Source organism: Arvicanthis niloticus, chromosome 9 (genome assembly GCF_011762505.2).
Source record: "Arvicanthis niloticus isolate mArvNil1 chromosome 9, mArvNil1.pat.X, whole genome shotgun sequence".
Classification (NCBI taxonomy): domain Eukaryota; kingdom Metazoa; phylum Chordata; class Mammalia; order Rodentia; family Muridae; genus Arvicanthis; species Arvicanthis niloticus.
Genome location: NC_047666.1, coordinates 76,951,918 through 76,973,592, shown reverse-complemented (window position 1 = coordinate 76,973,592; position 21,675 = coordinate 76,951,918). Strand labels below are relative to the sequence as shown.

The 21,675-nt window shown below is 43.0% G+C and overlaps 1 long non-coding RNA gene across 2 annotated transcripts in view; it reads left to right on the top strand.

The window, feature by feature from the left end:
• Nucleotides 1-21,675, top strand: part of LOC143443585 (uncharacterized) — a 76,103-nt gene that overhangs the window by 6,917 nt on the left and 47,511 nt on the right. Inside the window, exons 1-3 of one of the 2 annotated variants that reach the window (XR_013112704.1) lie at nt 5,777-6,098; nt 6,714-6,836; nt 19,707-19,829. This is a non-coding gene — a long non-coding RNA (uncharacterized LOC143443585). Of the gene's footprint in view, nt 1-5,776; nt 6,099-6,713; nt 6,837-19,706; nt 19,830-21,675 lie in introns of those variants that run through there. The other variant, XR_013112705.1, reaches the window with a different exon arrangement.

Genomic DNA, 21,675 nt, shown 5'->3' with positions numbered 1-21,675 from the left:
CATCTATCTTTTCAGCTCCCTAGAATTACAGACACATACCCTATCTCTTCTTATTTTAATAGTCTATATATCTACTTTTTATTAAAACCTCTTCCCTGGAGGGATGAGCAACACCCATCCCTGCCCACGAACATCCCAATGACAAAATAACGTTCTATTCCACCACAGTTCACCTATGAGCTTATTGGGCTAACTTAAGAGCATGGGTAAGGGGTTACTGATACGAGTATGGGTGACCCCAAAGCAGCTGTACCGGGAAGTCTTCAGCTGGCAAGGAAATGGCTTCCAAAAATGCGCATAGATGGAGCCCCCTCACTAGCACCTTCCCTAGCCCTTCCTTGAGAACCCTCGGCCATGTGCATGTCGGGTGGAACTGTACACAACTGCATGGGAAAGGGTTGCTTGGACACTCAGGTGGGCACAATGAGGCTTCTAGTCTCCACCTTCTATGAGGAATGACGGTACTCAACAAGCACCGCTGTTTTCAGAAGAGACACAACTGGTCTTGTAATGAGGAGGGTCATTCTGCTTAGAGAACAGTGCTGGACGACCTGTGTTGCCATTTCGTCTAGGCTCCGCCCAACAGTTACCTGGCCACAGCCAGGTGTGCCTGACTCACTATTAAAAGGGGCTGCTTGCCCCCCTCCTCTCTCTCTCTTCCTCTCTTGCTCCTTTCCGTTTCCCTCCTCCCTCTCTCTCTCCACGTGCCTCATGGCCGGCCTCTACTCCTCTTCTCTCACTCCCTTCCCCCGTCCCCTCCCCTCCTCATGCCCTGAATAAATTCATCGTGTGGCAGAGGCACCCCCTTCCTCCATACCATACCGCGCCTCTACCAAACATATCCCTGGTTTCTCTTTCTTTTTATGAAACACAACACAGAGACAGGCCCTCCTGTTGTGTAAGGCACGGGTTTACCCACTGATGAATTTTCAACCATGGGGAGTCCCTTCTTTTCTGAAGCGGACTCACGTTCTTGCTGTTAAGGCTGCTTCCCCTTCTGTGCCGTCAGTCATGGTCTCAGATCTCCTCTTGGACATCCATCTCTCAGAGACTGCGAGCCAAGGCAGAGACACAGAGCGACAAAGACCCCAGAGAATGCAAATGAAGGTGATTGACAGCGGCAGTAGCTACCCAGCTTTCAGAGACTGCAGTGATAGTGCTTATGATCCCCAGTGCAAACTCAACGTTTGTGCCCATCAGTGTTACAGAGAACATTCACCAGAATGGCGGGACATGGTCTCATGTATCCCAGGCTCATCTTGGACTCCCTATGTAGTCGAGGATGACCTTCACCCGGTGAGCCATTACCCCCGGCTTATGGAGGTTAGGAGAGGAACTGAGAGCTTCATAGACAGTAGGTATAGGCTCTGCCAAGTGAGCTCCGTCTAGCCAGATTGACTCTACAGTATGGTTTTGCCCAGTGACTACTTACTACTTACTTACTCTCAAGATGCAATTCCATGCTTCTGTTGAAAGTCTCGTCAATAAATCACCCCAGACAAGCCAAAGCTGCTTTGAGTTTCACACAAGGAAGACTCTTGACTGAGCACCTACCTAACTAGGCACAGATTCTGGACTTCCTGGCCCAGGTTTTTCTAATCACTTGTAATACCTCTCCTTTGCCATGTATTTATTTAAATTTTGAATATTTTTTAAGCATTATTGCTTCAAGGAGACTTTTCTAGGCATTAATTGTCATTCACTCCTCTGTCCTTGACACTTCAATGCCAGATAACACTGTTTTATTGTTAACAAATACTATACATTAATTTCGTCCTCCTCTTGAGCTGTGTAAGTGTACCGACCAGCTTCCTCTGCACGCCCTAGACACTGTATCCCTTGCTATGAGTAGCACGGTGTTCAGAACACTGTAGTTAGGCAGATACGGAGAGGAGGATGAATTTGATGAAAGACTTTGCCCTTACTTAGCATTTCATGAGTAGAGATTTAATCCTGGGTGATGTTAAATCTTGACAGCCTTTGAGAAGAGGGATGACACTGTTGACTGGCTGAGGCCAGCTGACAGGAGCTCCTTCAATCTCTTCCTTTCCCAGCTTCACTCCTGAAAGCTAATTAATCCCTCTCAGGGCCATTTTCATCGAAGGCAGTAGTGCGACTCTTCAGTTCTAAAGGTGACCCTTGACCTTTACTCTCTGTTAATCTTTTCATCCCCATAATCTTCTCATGCTACTGTGTTCTTGCATTAAAACAACCCGGTCTGTTTCTCCCTCTTATTACTGTCAGAGCTGCTGGATTGTTTTCATTTTTTTTCACGACCAAATTAATAACAAGTTTCCTGTTGAAACTCAACTTTTTTTTCAACCCTATCTCTTAACACTTGAGGCATTTTTGCTTGTTAAGTAAAGCTACTGTCCTGATCAAAAATCATCTGCCACCCATCAGTATGGGCTCGATCCTAGTCTAATCTTAGCCATTTACTACTACAAAGATGTAAAGAACTAAAAAACCAAAACTCTAAACATAAAAAACCCAAACAAATAACTCAATTAAAAATGGGTTACAGAACCAAGCAGCGTTCTCAAAAGACAAAATGCGGATGGCTGAGAATCACTTAGAGAAGTGTTCACTATCCTTCACTGTCAGAAAAATGCAACTCAAACTACTTTGAGATTTCTCGTCTTAGAGCAGTCAGAATAGCGGAGTTCAATAATACAAATGAGAGCACAGGCTGACAGGGACGTGGGGAGAGGTGATGGGCACTTACTCATTGCTGGTAGACATGACAACCTGACAACCACTATGGAGACTGCTGTGGTGGCTTCTCGGGAAGCTGTGAAGAGATCTATCTCAAGACCTGGCTATACTTCTCTTGGGTGTATACTTAAAGGATGTTTCATCCTGTTGAAGACACTTGCTCTAGTCATTATAGCCAGAAATTAGATACAGCCAAGGTGTCCATCAACCGATAGATGTGTAATGAAAATATAGTACATTTACACAGAATATCACCCATCTGTTAAGAAAAACTAAAGTATGAAATTTACAGGTAAATGAATGGAGCCAGGAAAAAAAAATCATCCTGGGTGAGTTAACCCAGATCCTCAGAGACAAACATCTTATATTTCCTCTTACATGTGGATTTTAGCTTTTAGGCCTTCAGTTTGTGTGTGACGGTCTGAATAACTACCAAGGTTAGATTATTACCTCGGTGAGGTGAGGGGTTGGATTGGAGAGGTTCTAGCAAGAAAGGGGAGTAGAATCTATTGCTCTGCAGAGACAAAAGGGAACTTGAATTGGAAATTAAATAGGGAGGGAGATGGAAGAGAAGGTTCAAGAGGGATAGAGAAAGCAACAACTAACACTCAAGGTCCTTTGAAACACCATATGGAACTCTTCTACTTCTTAAGATATATGCACATAAGAAGGAAACCCAACTGGAGTCATTAAAGAACAGGGAAGACCATGCCATGACTAGGCATCTTACAGTAACAAGTAAAACTTCCACTGCCAGGAATTCCAGCTAATTGAGTCACTGGCCAAGGAGGCCCCATGGAGGTCATCAAACACCACAGGCTATTGGTGGGTTTCCACAAAAGCCAGCATTTGTCATTATGTCATCAGACACTGAGAAGTGACCTGGTACCTGACTATAAGCTTCTCCCCTACAGACTAGCATTCATGGTGCTGGAGGGCACACTGAATGTTACCAGAGGAGAAGGGGAATCGTCAGTATCTTCCAGCCATAATCATTCAAACATACAACAGCGACCTGCCAGCATTATATATGGGTGCGGTAGTGGCACAAAGGTTAGGGGCTTAACCGACCATTTCCTGAATGGATCTAAGACTCACTCATAATGTGGAACACATACTGACTCCTAAGATGGCGAAGATCCTGAGACTAGACAGGTCGTGAGGCCAGGTGGGAATAGCTAATACTATTGTTCTGCTAAAGTGACATAGCAGTAAAATGAGTCCTCGTGACATACCGCTCTACCAATAGATCAGTGCTCCACTCAGCGTCACCAGAAACTTTCTTCTTGTAGTAGATGGGAGACTCACAACTGGCCGGTGTGCGGAAAGTAGGACACTCTGGAACACGGTCCTCAGTGTGCAGAAAGTAGGAGACTCTGGAACACGGTCCTCAGTGTGCGGAAAGTAGGAGACTCTGGAACACGGTCCTCAGTGTGCAGAAAGTAGGAGACTCTGGAACACGGTCCTCAGTGTGCGGAAAGTAGGAGACTCTGGAACACGGTCCTCAGTGTGCGGAAAGTAGGAGACTCTGGAACACGGTCCTCAGCAGGGTGTCTTCATCAAAGCTCCTCAGCCCATAGCCTCAGAGAGTTACTTTTGAAGTGGAGGAGGAAAGGTAAAAGTCAGAGGTCATGCATGACTCCAAGGAAGTCTTGTCTCCCAGACACAGCGAGACTGATGCACTCAGAGACTGTGGCACACAAGTTCATTCTAGGTGGGGTCCCAGCACTGAGAATGAAGAGTGGACACCGACTCCAATCTCCAACTAAGAAGCTATCTGCAATAGACATCCACTGTTAAAGGAAAAAAATCAGTTTTCTTCAATGGAGTCTCACTGCCTTGGCATTTTGTCTAGGGTTCGCCCCACAGTTAACTGGCAACAGACAGGTGTGCGTGACTCACTATAAAAGAGACTGCTTGCCCCCTCCTTGGTCTCTTCTCTTCTCCTCTTGCTCTTGCTCCCTTACCCTTTTCCTCTCTCTCCTCCCCCCTGCCCCCTCTCATGGCCGGACTCTACTCTTTCCTTCCTTCCTTCCTTCCTTCCTTCCTTCCTTCCTTCCTTCCCTCCCTCCCTCTTTCCCTCTTCTTCTTCTTCTTCTTCTTCTTCTTCTTCTTCTTCTTCTTCTTCTTCTTCTTCTTCTTCTTCTTCTTCTTCTTCTTCTTCTTCTTCTCCTTCTCCTCCTTCTCCTCCTTCTCCTCCTTCTCCTCCTTCCCCTTCCCCTTCTCCTTCTTCTCTCTCTCTCCCTCTCTCAATGGTATTTTTGAAGAATTCCAATACCCTTTCTGCACTCTTTATATTATTGGTCTTTTGCTTATTTATTTTGATTTTCCTTTCATGTTTGTGTGTGTTTCTTTTTTTTTCTTGTTTTGTTTTTGAGAGAGAAAGCACAAAATTAAATGGGGAGGGAGGAGGGAGGATAAGGGAGGCATTGCAGGAGTAGAAATATGATCAAATATATTGTATGAATAGATATTTCAATTAAAAAGTTTTTTTTTAAACCCATGAAGATGGGATGTTTGTTGTTCTAGCCACAGGACCCAGATCAGGTCCCCAGGGCCCACATTAAAATCCAAACGTGGTGCCCCACGCCTGTCGTCTCACTGTTGGGACGTGGAGACAGGCGGATCCTAACACCAATAAACAAACAGCTGAGCGGTTCAGTGAGAGGTCCTGTCTCAAAAATGAAGGTGGGGGAGCGTTGGAGGAAGTCCCGTGGCCTTGATCTCTGGTTTTATGGACATGTAAACATGTATGCACCATACATACACAGATACAAACACAGCTTATTAAAACACAAAGGTTTACTTCTTATTCAGCTGCTGCAATACTGCAGGGGAAATGAAGACCTGTTCACCAGGCTGGGGAGAGCCACGGATATTTAAAACACAGCAGGTCACCTGGGCAAAGCAAATGAAAAAGCTACAGGGTTTTACATCAGCAAACCCACAGGTTCCTGGCCTAACCTGTGGCAGCCCACTTCCCAGACTCACTGCGCAGAGCTAGTTAAACAGACCCAGGTACCCAGTGGGGCTGCTTGAGGAGGAATAAAGCCACCGTGTACACAGCAAAGGGAGAACGGAGTATAGCCGGTGAACATCTAGTTTCTGTATTACAAATTAGTTATTTTTTTTCCTTTACATCTTTTCCTGTATTCTCCTGCAATTTCCCACACCATGGACATATCTCCTCTTGCAACACACAATGGGACTTGTTACAACATGGAACTTGGCAGAAGGCGATCACTGGAGACACATCCTTGAGTGGTGTATCTTGTCTCCAATCCCTTTGCTCCCTCTTGCTGCTTCCTGGTACCCCAATGTAGCTTCCCGCCACTATTACATGGCTGTTCTGATTTGCTGTAGGCCAGAAAGCCATGGAGCAGGTGAGGTTGGTTGGAACATCTCAACCTAGAGCCAAAAGAAACCACCTCCATACCTTTGACTGTCTCGGAAATTTTTATAGCAGCAGCAAGAAGTGGATTGACCCACATGTCTCCTATCTGTCATATATCATCTGTGCTACGGCAGGCTTATGTTCCTGGGAGTTCTAATTAAGTCACTAACACACTTAAAATTTTCCAATAATCATTTTTAAAGATTAAATGATTTTTTTACTCAATAGTTGAAATTTGTATTATTTAGTTTGATCTAGACTTTGAATTTTTTTTCTCTCTTCCCTTTAAGTTTCTGACTAGATTTCATTTTCCCTCTTAATCTTTTTGGATCACATCAGCTAAAATGTGAATTCTGCCTTTTTTTTTCCTGTATGTTGTAGTTTGAATGAGTGATGTCCCCATAGGTCTGTGTTTGAATATTTGGTTCCCAGTTGCTGTTTTATCTCAGTGGTTCTCATCCTTCCTAGCACTGAAACCCTTTAATACAGTTTCTCATGTTCTGATAACCTCCAACCATAAAATTATTTTTTGTTGCTACTTAATAACTAATTTTGCTACTGCTATGAATCATAATGTAAATATCTGTGTTTCTGTTGGTTCTAGACAACCCTGTGAAAGGGTCATTTGATCCTCAAGGGGTCAACTCAGGTTGAGAACCACTGTTTCAGAAGACTGTGAAACTTGGAAGTGGTGGAGAGCACCTCACTGGAGGAAGTACGTCTCAAGGTCAGGTTTTGTCTTATAATTTATCCCCCTTTCCTATCTATTGTCTGCTTGCTAACTATGGCCACAAAGGGAACAGTAAATACCTCATGCTCCTACTGTTCTGTGTCCCTCCCCTCCCCCCCCCCCCCCCCCCCCCCCCCCCCGTCCCATGGTCTCTAATTCCCCTCACACTGTAAGCCAACATACCCACCCCTCTCAGGTATTTGGTCACAGCAAGGAGAAAAGTACGTAATATAGTCTGTTTTCCCGATCTCATAAAGCTTATCATGGTGTATCACATACCTACTAATTATTCCTACCTATATTATAGCTTCTTTTTGACATGCCTCAACCTTAATAGCAGGTTCTATTCCTTTGCCAGAGAACAGCTCCTGAAATCTGATGCTGGGCTGTAAATGGCCTCCCTTACCTTGGTTTTTCTTGCTGTCCATTGTTATCTTAGAACCTTGCTCAGCATTCTGTACATGGAATAAGTCACTCACTAACTCCCCCCTTCTCTCAAGGCAGTAGTGGTGATGATTCCTGAGCCACCTACACTCTTAGCATACCATGAGCTCAGAGGTGTGTCCTTTCTATATGGCTGGCTGCATCTTTGGGATGGTGGTTTTTGTCTAAGTGAAGTTAATGGGCTCGTGTGGGGGTTAAATAGATACCTTTGCCTTCATTAACTCTTTGCTCTAATCTGCTGAGCTTTGCCTGGCTGCTAAGTAATACCCACAAAACCTGGAAGTACACACACGGCTTCTTAAAGAGCCTCAAGCTTTTCCCTGTGTCCTATGGCAAGTGAAAATTAGTTGCTCATTGAACTTGGATGTTGAAGACTGGAATAGTAAATGGAATTTAGGATAAATGACAAGTAAATGAATGACTTTAATTGGGTCAGAAGAGGATAATTAAGTGAACACGGCCAGTGGCACCTTTGAGACAGTGAGGCAGATAGCTTTATGTGAGGTTGTCTTGCTGGGTTCTGAAAAGTACCGGATAACTGTAGTTGGGTTGGGGAGGGCTTTGAAATGCTGAAGAAACCTGCCCAAATGTCAGAAAGTGGTCCACCGTAGCAAGATGCTTCTCTACGGCCCTGGCTTGGCAGTTGTTTACGGAACAAACTTGAAGGCAGCTGCCGATTGTTTATTCTGGGTTGGGCCAATCTTGAGGCAGAGCAAGATGAACAAATTTGAATGTCATTTGTGGTAGTGATGTGGTATGTTTAAAGGGAAGTGTCCATGAATGGGTTAGGAACAATTCCCCTGGGGAGAGTCATGGCTGACTTCTCTAGAAACTATTGTCCACTCAAAGAAGAGCCTAGGATGGTTGTAGGAACAGATCATGACTTAACTCTAAAATCAGACAATAAGAGCTCACAGAGAGGATCAGGTACCAGGCAGATGCTTAAATAGATTCTGGAGAACTCTACTGTGCATTTAATGAAAGATTCAAACAAGTAAATGAACCAACAAACAAACCCAAACTGTGATGAACAGCCACAGTGCTATATACTTTTTAAGTCTAGCATTTGAGAGGCTGAGGCTGGAGGACTACCATGAGTTTGAGGCCAACTGGACTCTGTAGTGAGTTCATACCTTTTTGGGCTTCAGAATGAGAGACTGTCTCGAAAACAAACAAAACAACCAGATAAGCTAGATAAGGTGGTGCATAGCTGTAATCCCAAACCTGGGAAACAGACCCAGGAGGATAACAGCAAAGGCCGGTGTGGGTCTAGGGAGACTGTCTCAGAGCCAACATCATACACACACACAGAAGTGAGCCAATCTAAACCACTGTGCTGTTACTCACTTGCTATGTGTGTGAGCTTTGCTTACCACAACCTCATATGATATGAAAACAGCCTAGTAGCCATTATTAACCTCTACCGACTTTCTTTCTTTCTTTCTTTCTTTCTTTCTTTCTTTCTTTCTTTCTTTCTTTCTTTCTTTCGTTCTCTCTCTCTCTCTCTCTCTCTCTCTCTCTCTCTCTCTCTCTTTCTCTCTCTTTCTTTCTGGGGTTAATAATGGCCAATTTTTCTGTATGTTGATGTGTTTGATACAAATTCTCCCCTAATGTGGGGCTCTGAGGGTAGAAAATCTACATCTGAAGTACCAATCTAAGGGCCTTTTTAACAAGTCTAGGAGGTTTGTGAAGGGAAACATTGGCAAAATATTCAATAAATCTAAACCCTGAGGGGAAAGGTCAAAACAGGTTATTCAGGGAGAAATGTCTAAAAGGGCTCATGCAATCTTTTATTGGAATGAAAATATTGGCAGAAAGTATTTTTAGAACAAAGGGTGAAGTTTTGGGATTAAACACAATTACATTCAGAAGACCAGTATTTTTGTTTTACTCTATTTCTAATGGAAAAGTTACACTTAAAATTTTGATTATTGTTTTAATTTATTTTCTATTGAATATGTTATTTACATTTCATGCCATCCCCTTTCCCAATTTCCCCTCCCTAGAAAACCCCTATCCCATGCCCCCTTCTCCTTTTTGTTTTTATATAATTTTTAACCGAAGGCTTTATAAGTTTGGTAATGCTCAATCAGAAGTGTAACCCAATACCCAACCTAGATATATTAACTATCTTTGATGGCGGAGAACATCCACCTCCATGATCCCCGCCCCCCCACTTTCTCTTTCCTGTCACCTAGCTCCTCCTCTCCTTCTCCTCTTCCTCTCCTTACTCCTCCTCTTCCTCTCTTTACTCCTCCCACCTTAGCTCCTCCCTATATACCACCCTTCCTGTTAAAATAAAAGTTTTCTCTCAAAATACAATTAGAGCATAACTATATCAATTTGTGTCAGTAAGGTACAAGATAGACCTAATACCCAGTCCATCATTTTGGTGACTAACTAGAACCTCTGTCATCCCTCCTAACTAAGAGACTTAGTTCTGTACCTGGCTGTTTTCTTAGCTTTAGAATGAATGTCAGCTGAAAACCATCCTCTCAAATCTTTTCTCTCAAAGTAAATAGCCAGGATTGGCTATGAGACTATAAGTTTTCAACCCCATCAGAAATTCAGAATGACTGAAATTATGGGAAGCACAAAGCATAGCTTCTAAAACATAGCCAATTTATAGAGACCTCTGAACACCTGGACAGTCCTTATACTATAAAATGTTGGAGTACCCAATCTTCAGCCTTCTGGCCCAGGATCATCTGACAGACCTAGTGATGCAGAATTATTAAGGACTGATTACTCTGTCTTGGCAGATATAATCAGTCAACTATTCTGCAAGTGTGTCCTTTTCTGGACAGTAATTTGTCTGTAGATGGAAAGAGGCAATTCTTGCCTAATGGCTGACTCACCACAACTGGAGTAACTCCAAAGATGCTCAATTTCTTCTTAGAATCCAAGCCAGGAAGCTCTCAGGAGCAGACAGGTCTCTAATCAAAATGAACATTAATACAGAAAATGTTTGTAACGTCAATTCTGTGGATTTTTGATGTTTTGAAAACCAACTATTCATGTAAGGTAATCTGGAGTGTTGTCTGTTAACTCCTCTCAGCTATTTCTAAATAAAATATAGAAAACACCCTAACAATAAACTCAAAGCCATGAATTTGCTATAGGCCCTTAACTCACAGGCTAACCATCTCAAATCAGTTTAAAAAGTTAAAGAAGGACTGGGTCTAAGCTTTGTATTCCTAAGTGTGTTATACAGGCACAATGCCTATGATAGTAACAATATTCATCTCACTTTTATATCAATAAGAAGCTCGTACCAATGAAAACCTTAAATGTGAAATCAAAGTAAATTTGTACCATTTAAGAAATTATAACTTCATCTTAATAACAATTATACATATTTGTACCAATAGGTTATGGCTAAGCAATAAATCCTAGCTAATCCTCCCTGTTCCAACAAAACCACTACTTTTCCCTAGAAAGATAGCCCAATATTAACCACCTCAGTTCCCATGCCCAGGAAATAGGGGCGCCTACTCTTCATTAACTTTTTCAAGTTAATTACCGGCAATGAGATATTAGAAGAGGGGCAGGGGAAGAGTAAATTGATAAGCTTCTGACACTGTGTCTTCACTGCATCCAGCTGGAATTCCAGGACATCAGAGGTTTAAGCAGGTCTGCTCAGCTTGCTTGGTGAGTAGATACACCAAGGCTGTGTATTCTGCAATATACAATTCTCAAAACAAATTTTAGTTATCAAGATAATTGTTTGTTTGAATTCTGGAATCTAGTCTTCTGGTGGCCTGCCACTGTCCCGTCTAATCCATATAATTCTGGGAGTTTCTATAAGGGTGTGCTCCCACCATCCTCCCATTTCTGCCTTCCTGCTCTCAAATTCCCCAACACTAGGGAATCCAAACTTTCAGGCAGCAAGGCCCTCCACTTCCACTGATGCCTAACCCCTTACCCCATTCCCCCCTCCTCCAATTACTATGAGGGTGTGCTCCTACCATCCTCTCATTCCCGCCTTTCTGCTCTTGAAATTCTCCAACACTAGGGAATCCAAACTTACAGGCACCAAGGCTGTCCACTTCCACTGATGTCTGGCAAGGCCACCCTCAACTACCTATATAGGTGGAGCCATGAGTCCCTCCCTTTGTGTTCTCAGGCTTGAGATTTTAGAATGGCTACTCCAGCTTGTTTCTTAGGACCATTTGCTTGAAAAAATTGTTTTCCAGCCTTTTACTCTAAGGTAGAGTCTGTCTTTGTCACTGAGGTGGGTTTCCTGTATGCAACAGAATGCTGGGTCCTGTTTATGTATCCAGTCCATTATCCTATGTCTTTTAATTGGAGAATTGAGTCTATTGATGTTATTTATGTCCTTCTTAAAGTCCTCTATCATCATCATTAGAAGTGATTTTAAATCTGAATCTTGCTTTCCTAGTGATATGGGGACTTCAGGACTTTCTAGTGTTGGGGAACTAGGTTCTAATGATGCCAAGTACCCTGGGTTGTTGATGCTTATGTTCTTGCGCTTACCTTTTGCCATCTGGATCTCCTTAGTGCTACCTGCCCTATCTCTGACTGGGGCCTGTCTTTCCTATTATCTTGGTTGTATCAGAACTGTGTGGAGTGGGTTTTACTACTGGAGTTAGAGCTGGGGCCCAAAATCTGCTCAGTGCTCAGGCATAGACAGGAAGGAACCAATGCTCCGGGCCAGGATTGACTTCCTAAGTCCTAGTGAGTCCCAGTTACTCCCTGTTTGGGGCAGGTGTTGCTGTCTGCTTACCTAAGATAGTGCCCAGGTTAGAGCTCCTGGGAGGCCCTCTTCCTCTGGGTTCTGTGAGATTGGGGGCAGAGCTGCTGCCCGGGATCTGCTCAGTGCTTGGGCCTCAATTATTGTTATTTTTAACTTATGGGTATTCACAGGCGTGTGTGTGTGTGTGTGTGTGTGTGTGTGTGTGTGTGTGTGTATGCCACACTTCAGTGCCTGTTGAGGCCAGAAGGGGGTGTCGGGTTCTCCCTGCTGGAGTTACAGGAGGTTGTGAGCCAGCAACGTGGCTGCTGGGAACAAGACTTCTGGCTTCTGGCTGAGCAGCAAGTGCCCTTAATAGCCAAGAAGTCTCTCCAGCTCCTCCTTGGTTTCTATACTGACTAGATTAAATAGTTTGATAACCTCAAATACAATTTCTTTACATTCTTGTCCTAATCAGGAAAGCTGAAGGTGGCCTGAAATTCCCCATAGCGCTTCAAATAAAAATGCTACAAAACATTCAAAGGGAAAACGATAGTTAATTGATTTTTATAGCGTTTGCTGGGTTAAGTGCCTAGAAAGAATCTTAGGAAGAAAGCTCAGACTTCAAACTGCTTCCATGTGACCCTGACCAGAGCAGACCTGACATCCCTCCCAGTGGCATCCTTCCGGGCCGGAACTGGGAATACCAAACACAGCTGTGCGTGAGAATGGATGTGTTGACATCAGCTTTCAGTTTGTGTATGATTCTGACAAGAGCTTTTTTCTTTTGTGACTGCCCCAACTGTTTCTCCCAGGCAGAAGGCAAGCCACACTCCAAATTCAGAGCAGTGTCCCCAGTTAGGGGACCTTGGAGTCTTCCACTTCAAGGGCGCTTCGATGCTTTTTCAAAAGAATCAAGCAACCCTAGTTTTCACAGGGGGCCTGACACTCAGTGACCACAAAACAGGAAGCTTTTCCTCTGAGTTATGCTATTTGCTCGACTGATTTTATTTTTAAATCCACCCAGTGGACTGTCCTGTAAAGATGAAGCAGAAGGCTTTGTACCCCAAACGAATCTTGCCATTTGATGAACGCATTTGCAAACTAATAATCTACAGGGCAGTCAGGCACAGTGAACCTAACTTAATTTCACTGGACTATAAATAGTCTGATCAAGGGGCAGGGGCAGGCCGAGGGCTTTCTAAATGCAGAGCTTTTAAAACGGGCGGATGTTTTGTTTTGAAGTCTTACTAACATCTAATGTAATTATGAGTTAATTGGGACTAAAATGAATTTCAGCCAAAGAAGGATATTAGAAGGTCCTGCCTGCACTGGAACAGTATTGCTTAGTGGAAATAACAAGGCTTTTTGTCTTTTTAGTTGTTTTAAAATTTGCTTCTGAGTGGTAGGGGAGCGCGCCTCATATACCTGAATTCCACCGAGGCGCGTTAATTCTGAGGTAATGAGTGCAAATGAGTGAGCTTATTGCGTGATTCCAGTTGTTTAAGGCAGTCAGGGGTGGATTGTTCTGTGACTTTAAGGCTGGTTTATCACCGAGGTGCTTTCGAAATAGCAAGCCTGTGGGCTTTTTTGGCCTTGAAATTAAAGTAAAGTAAAATGTGCAGGTAAAATGCATTAAGGGATGATCTCCCTTTCATAAATGAGGAGTGCTTCCAGTGGCCCCTCCCCCACTGCATTCCCACTCCATCCCTGCCCCCACCCCACCCCGCCCCTCTCCCGCCCTACTCCCTCCTCACTTTCACCCCACCCCCATTAGCACCCAGGGTCTCACACATCCCAGCCTGGCCGGGAATTTCACACATAGCCAGAGGACAGCCTTGAACTAATCTTTCTTCCTCCACCTCCCCAGAGTTGGGATTCCAGGTGTGTGCCAGCACAACCAGTTAATGGCTTCCTGTTGCTGGGCCAGCCCTCTCCCTCCTGAGCTGCAGTCCAGTTCTGGCTTTTGTTCACAGCAGCTTTGAGAAGTAGCTGGGAGTTTAGATTAAAGCCTGAACGGACCAAGGAGTTGTTTATCCGATGAGTTCTCCCCTAAGTGTGGTATCCACATAAACAGCAACCATAACTAGAGCCCCTACTCAGCCACTGTCTAACCGTCTTTAAGACATCCTGGAAGACGCTGAGCAGCTATGGTTGATGATTTACCATTTTTCTAAACAAACATTGGGCCGGCATTGCACTTTGACCTAGGAACTAAGACTGGCAGATTCCGAGCAATACAGCTACATTATAACCAGTTTCTAGCTCTTTGAATTAAGGAAGCTTCTTTTGCTGTTTCATTGACTCCAGAGTCTCCTCTCCTGTATGTACAGCAGGCAAATCTTTTAAGTCAGGGCTTGTGTCTGCCTAGATTTTTACTTCCATGGAAAATAACATGTGTACCGAATGGTTATTCGGTTACAACGGAAGCAAGATAATTAGAGTCTGATTATCAGCTCTTGAATTGATTATTATTTTATGTGCATGGGGTTTGCATGCATGGAAAATCTGGGCATTCTATGTGTACCTGACGTCTGAGGGGGCCAGTAGAGAGCATGGGAGCCCCTGAACTTGAGCTAGTGACAGTTGTGAGCTACCATGTGGATGCTGGGACTCGAACCTGGATCCTCTGGAAGAGCAGCTAGAGTTCTTAACTGCTGAGCCTTCTCTCTAGACCCACTTTATTTTTAAGATTTCATTATCATTATCTTAAAATTATGTGTCTATGTGTGTGTCTGTGGATAGGGGTATGTGCACCTGAGGACAGATGCCCTTGCAGTCCATAAGAGGGTGGCCGATCCCCTGGAGTTGGAGTTGTAGGTGATTGTGAGCCACTGGGTGTGGTTGCTGGGTCCTCTGGAGGAGTAGCATTCACTCTTAACTGCCTAACCTTTTCATCGGTACCACCCACCCCCAACCCAGTTGATTTTTTTAAAAAATGTTGCAACAGAGAGTAACTTTGGACTGATAAACACGTCCATCCGTTCAGACAACAAATGAACATCTATAAATAGCACTCAGCTCATGTTAAATGCAACATGGCACAAAACAGGGGCTTGGAGGGTTATTATCTGAGACTGATGCTTTTAAATGTTTCTAGGGAGAATCAGCTCACTCTGAAAGAGCCTGGTAGTCTGGCTGAAATTGCAGAAAATGTGTTACGATGCAATTAGTTTTCCCTGGTGGTAAACTCCCAAAAGGCCCTGTTGCTTTCCCTTCTGCAAAATTAAATCTAGACTGCTTTACAGAGCAGGCAAGGCTCTGCAGGGTTTGGCTCTATCTGGTGATTCAGTTCCTGGTGGCTTTTCTCAGACCTTTTACTTTATCTAGTTAGATCCTTCCTTTCTCGGGACTGAGAATGAAGCCAAGTTGATGGAGAACTTGCCTAGATAAACCCTAGGTAAACCAGGCATGATGCCACATGCTTGTAAGTTCACTGCTGGGAAACTGGAAGCAGGAGGACCAGGAATTGGAGGTTATCCTGAGCCACATAGTTGGAGGCCAGCCTGGGCTATATGAGATCCTGTCTCAACCAACTGATCAATCAATCAACCAACCACCCGATCAACCACCCAATCAACCAACCAACTGACCAATCAACCAACCAACCAACCAACCAACCAACCAACCAACCAACCAACCAACCAACCAACCAAGCAAGTACAATATAGACAAAAGTTCATTTCTCTGGAAAATAGCTCCTCCTCTTTTTGCAAAGCTACAACACCCAGCCACGGTACAGATTTCAGCATTTTATAGACAGCAGGCACACTACACTTAACATCATAAAACTTTTGATTATTCCTCCCAGAATGTTCAAGTCAGCTACAGAGTTAAGACCACCACTCTGCATGTAGTTCTCCGGTATTTTATCCTGAGAGTAAAAGAAGTCTGCTGTGGTTTGAATGCTTGTGTCCCTTCAACAATTCATACTGTGAATGAAAACTCCTGGAGAGGAGCTAGGTCAGCAGAGACGTTGACTGATTAGAACGTCAGTGCTCTGTAGAGATTGGAGAATTGCAGGTCCAGAGGTTAATTTTCTTATCTTGGGCTAGTTCTAGGCCTGTGGAACGGCTATTCCTTGCCCACCTCTGTGTCAGAACTAACACATTGTGACTAATAGGTAAAGACCCCTTAGAATATATTAACTCAGCAGCTTTTACCAATCCCAAAGCTAAGAGGGTCAGCAGAGAGCATCTTGGGTTTATAGAAAAGCTCCTCCCCCCATCTTGCTGTGCCTGCCTCTCCCATGCACTCACCAATGTATTTTAAACTTGCCTTGATTTATGACTTCCCTTGTTCTGTAAAACTATAAAAATGACATGAAACTGCTTCCACATTGGAACATGGAGTTTGGAGTTCCTGGGCTGTGGTTATTCATAATGGCTACAGAATAAACTATCTCTTATTTCCTTTAAGATTAGAGAGGTTTTTTTGGTTTTTGTTTGTTTGTTTGTTTACTTTTTGGGTTTTTTGTTTGTTTGTTTGTTTTGTTTTTGTTGTTGTTGTTTGTTTTTAAATGATGACAACCCCCATTACAGTAGTGTTCAGAGATGGAGCCTCTGGATCCAGGCCCTTGGATCAGATACTTTCAAAAATAGGCAGTCGGAAGCTAGCTCTTCTCTTCCCCCACATGAGGCTGCAAGGGTGACTCCTCTAAGGCATCATCTTGGAATTGCAGAATGAATCCTCAGTGGATGCCAGATTTGTTTTGGAGTTTGCAACATCAGTATGTGTGGGAAAAAATTATTTTTTGTAAATTACTGGGTCAGAGTACTTTGTTACAGTAGCAGGAATGGCGTAAGATAAACAATAAGTACCATGAATGTCTTTTGCCCATGTCTGTTAAATATGTAGACCAAAGAAAAATTTTGGGCATGTTATGGCAAACTGATAGCTATCTTTAAAGTCCTTTCAGAGTAATATGTTAGGAGCCAGGTTGACCCAACCCTTTCCTTTGAGAATCTTGCCAGAATTTAATGACAGTTTGATCAGAGTGGTAAAGAGCTGTGAGGTGATTTCTCTTTTCCCAGAAGGGAGTGTTTCCCTCTGTGTTCCCATTCCTCTTCTTACACAGTTCTTGTGTAAGACACCCCCCCCCCCCCAAGGGAGGACCTCCCTCAAGCCTCAGAAATTCTCAGCCACTCCAATAACTCACAAGACACCATTCTTGATGCAACAGCAAGAGGTATATTTCAGGGTCAGTCGACTGAGGCCGAGACTCGTGACCCATGCAGGGGCAGAGGAGTGTCGACCCCTTCCGCTGGGAGTGGAGGGCTTATATAGGGCAGAACCACAAACCAAGGGGAGGGGTGAGGGGATTACCAAGGAAACATAACATAAAACAGTAGAAAGTCTTAAAAGGTTCCAACCCAAATTTAGTCAGGGTCATGCGGAAAACATCTTATACACTTATCTTTTGTAAGGATGTAACCTCACTCAACCATTTATCTTGCGGTCAGCCAGTTCCTGGGACCACCCAGATGACTTGCATCTTTCTTTGTGGTCAGGAATGTGTCTTCCCGCTTTGGGCCTTCCCCACCCACAGGTGGGTTCTCTTCCCTGAGGTCTGAGGAATGTTAATCCAGCAAGTGTCCTCTGACTCAGGGATAATGTGCTCCTCCTGGAATGTATCCCGGTACAGTGAAGGCCTGAAATCTTACATTCAGTTCCACTTCCTTGGGACTAGTGAACCTGCATTCTTTTGCTCAGGTCTAGGGGTCATAAAAACTTTCTATATTTTTCATGAGTTTTCTATGTCTTTCACTTGGAACATGCACATCTATTTCCATGTGTTTTTCTTCTCAGGGTTAATATTTTCCCCATATTGTGAACTTCTTTGCAAATCCTCAGTAGACAGTGCGGCTTGCTTTGCCATTAGAAGTCCTTGAAGATGAAGCACCAAGTTACTGCTTTGATATTTGTTTAACAGTTTGAGAGGCAAATGTATCCTTACCATTCACATGATTTTAGCTTCTTAGCTGGCTTTGGAGAATATAGATAGATAGAGATAGAGATAGAGATAGAGATAGAGATAGAGATAGAGATAGAGATAGAGATAGATAGAGAGAGAGAGATAGAGAGAGAGAGAGAGAGAGATAAATAGCACCCCTCCCACTCCAGGTTTTGGAAAGAGATCAGAGGCCGAAGAAGCCAGCAGGCACTCTGCTAAAGAGAGGTAAGTCAGAGGTAAATCAGTTATTTATCTTGTTCTGTGTTAGGCAAATGCTGGACTAGAAGTTGCTTAATGGAGAAGGGGTGTATTTTAGCTCACACCCTGAGGACACTGTTCATCATAATGGGGAAGGCATGGCTGGAAGATCCACAAAGGCAGCAGAGTGTACTTCCTCCCATGTAGCGGAACAGGAAGTAGAGAGCAGACAGGAAGTGAGGCTATAAAACCTTGAGCCAAGCCCAACATTCCCTGCTTGCTTCACCGATTGATGGTTGACCAAAACAATGCAGACAGCTGGGTACCAAGTGTTCAAACACTAAGCCTGGTGAGATACTGTGGAGAACGCATCCTGTTCAGACTAGAGCAGGAAGCAAAGCTTTCCTTATACCCTTTAAGGTTTTATCAGAGAGGTATCTTATCCTCTATAGAGAAGAGCCAGAGATGGTTCTCTGTTAAAGTGAGTTAAGTCAGTGAAGGAAGAAACAGAATTTAAATTGTTAAAGTTGCATGGGAAGCTAGTGGAGGGAGCTGGAGATAAAGGACACACACTTGTGCTTTTTATGGCCTGTAACACTGTAAAAATGACAACAGTATAAAGCGCAGTATTTACAGGGCTAGCTCTTGCCACAGCACATTGCCTCATGTTGCTCTCTCCGATCTTTACAGGAAGGTTAAAGCAATCTGTGTGACATATTTCATTAGTCAAAGGAACTTCACTGGCTGGCCTTTCTCAACTCAGAATAAAAATAAGACCGCTAAAGCCATTTCCCGTCCAAAGATGCATAAATCTACAAAAATAAGTTTAGGAAAAAAAAAAAAGAGATTTGAGGTGTGACTCATATGGATTTGTCCCCTCAAACAATACGTTTCAAAAAGTAATGGCTTTACTGGGATGTCACTAATATATCATAAAGTTTACCCTTTTAAATTACACACTTCAATGGCTCTTACTATATTCACTTGTACAGTTACTACCAGGACCTACACTTTAACAGCAATTCATCATACCTCAAAAAACAAAAATAAAAATCACTATATCCATTAAGCACTTTATGTTCTTCCTTTTACCTTGCCTCTGGCAACCACCGGCCCACTTTCTGTCTTGATTATTCTGGGTAATTCATGCAAGTAGAAGTATAAACCTTATGGCTCTTGGCGTCTGATTTAGGTGTCGGGGGAGGGCATTGTGTTTTATGCTTGCAGCAGGGCTCGGTACTGCATTCTTGTGGGCTGAATAATATTCCTCTTATGGATCTATTTATCTATTGATGGGCATTTGGAATATTCCTACAATTTGGCCATCAAAATGAATGTTGTGAATATTCACATGTAAGTCAGTTTTTCGACACATTTTAACTTTTCTTGGTTATAACCTAGGAGTAGAATTTCTGGGTCATATGAGAGCTCTATTTGTTTAAAAATTGTTTTGTTTTTACTCTCTCCCTCTGTGTATGTGTGTATGTGTGTCTGGTATGCATGGCACAGATATGCCACAGAATGTCTGTGGACATCAAAGGAAAGCTTTTCAGGGTTGCTTCTCTTCTTTATCATATAGGTTCTGGAAGACTGAACTCAGGTCTTCAAGTTTGGAGGCAACTGCCTGTAACCAGCGGCAGCTGAGCCATCTCACTGGCCTGATGCAAAGTGGCCGCACCATTTTGTATTCCTAGCAGTAGAGGTAAGGAGTCCAAATTCTCCACAATGTCTGTCAGCATTTGCTACTGTTTATCATTTTGATTTTTTTTTTCCTACCCTGGTATTTGGTAAGTAGCATCTCACTGGGAATTTGATTTGCAGCTCCATGCTAGGAAATGATGCTGGCACCTTACATACTTACCAGCCGTATGTGTCTTCTTTAATGTCTTCGTAAATCCTTTGACTATGTTTTAAGGGAGTTATCTTTTTACTATGAAGTTATAAACATTACTCATATGTTGAGTATGTTGACTGTGAGTCCCACTATGGTATATGCATGGGAACCTGTGTGATATTCAAAGATATAGGGCCCTTGGGAGGTGACTGATTTAGCATGAGGGCTCTGCACTCATGCAGGGGTTAGTGACTTCATAACAGGGTGCAAGGGAGAGAGTGAGCACTTTCATGTTCTCTGTCTTCTGGCAAGGGGCCACCACAAAAGTAGGGAGCAAAGCCAGATATGGCGCACAACTGTAATCTCTGCCCATGGGAGGCAGAGGAAGGGTGATCAGTAGCTTAAGGACAGCCTAGGTCCATGGAGCATTTAAAGCCTTTACTAGATATCAAAGCTATAGGCACCCTGATATTAGACTTTCCAGATCCCAGAACTGTGAATAAATTTCTATAATAATCATATAGCCAGAAGTATTTTGTTATGATAACAGAGATGAACTAAAACATCTTTTATCAGATAAACGAGGAGTTATATTTTTCTTCCATTATGTAAGCTGGCTTTTAAACTTTCTTTATAGTATTCTTTGAAGCACACAAACCTCCAATTAAAATATTAAAAAAAAAAAAAACCCACCAACAACAAAGCCTTCTATGGTGCTAGTGATGGAATGGTTTATTCCAGATAAACCCTCTATTGCTAAGCCACATTCCTACACCCTAAACTTTCAATTTTGATGAAGCACTCTGTCCATTTGTGATGTTCCTTGTCCTGGATATAATTTTAGCCTTGTATCCAGGAAGCCCTTGTCTAGGATGAGGCTGTGTGGATTTACTTTTATGTTTTATTCTCTGGTCTGTATTTGTAGCTCTGACATTTATGTCTTTGATTTTTTTTTTTTTTTTTTTGCAAAGTCGTTGGTGATTTATCACTATTAAGATTTGTGTTATTGCTCTTGTCAGTTTTACTGTATTGTTCCTAGTGTTCTTTAAACTGACAATAAAAATGATCTATGTTGATAGTGTATGACATGATGTTTAGAGATATAAATACATTGTGGAATGGCTCAGTTAAGATAATTAGCATGTGTATCACCTAACATGTATACCTCTCTTTTTAAATATTTTTTATTATTTTTTATTTATGGGCATTTGTGTATGTGTGTGCATTAATTGTGTGAGTGTGGTTATATGCATGTGAATGCAGGTACCTTTGAAATTCAGAAGAGAGTGTCAGAATTCCCATTGCTGGAGTTATAGGCAGTTGTGAGCTGTCTGATATAGGTTCTGGGAAACAACTCTGTGAAAGCATGACATACTGTTAACTACTGATTTGTATCTCCAGTCTCTCTCTCTCTCTCTCTCTCTCTCTCTCTCTCTCTCTCTCTCTCTGTATCTTTACACACACACACAACTTTATATAACATTATAACTTTTCATCTGGGTTAATGTTACTCAAGTGGGTCTAGAGGGCTGAGGTGAAGCACAAGGCTAATGTCTTAACCATCGTTCATCTCTGATGTGGCAGTGATAACATTACAGCCCATATGCCTCCATCAGCCCATTTTAGGCAGTGTTGGGAATCAAACTAGGGGCTTCTGGTATGCTAAGCTACTGCTCTATGCACGATGTCCACAGCAGCTATCTACTTTTAAAAG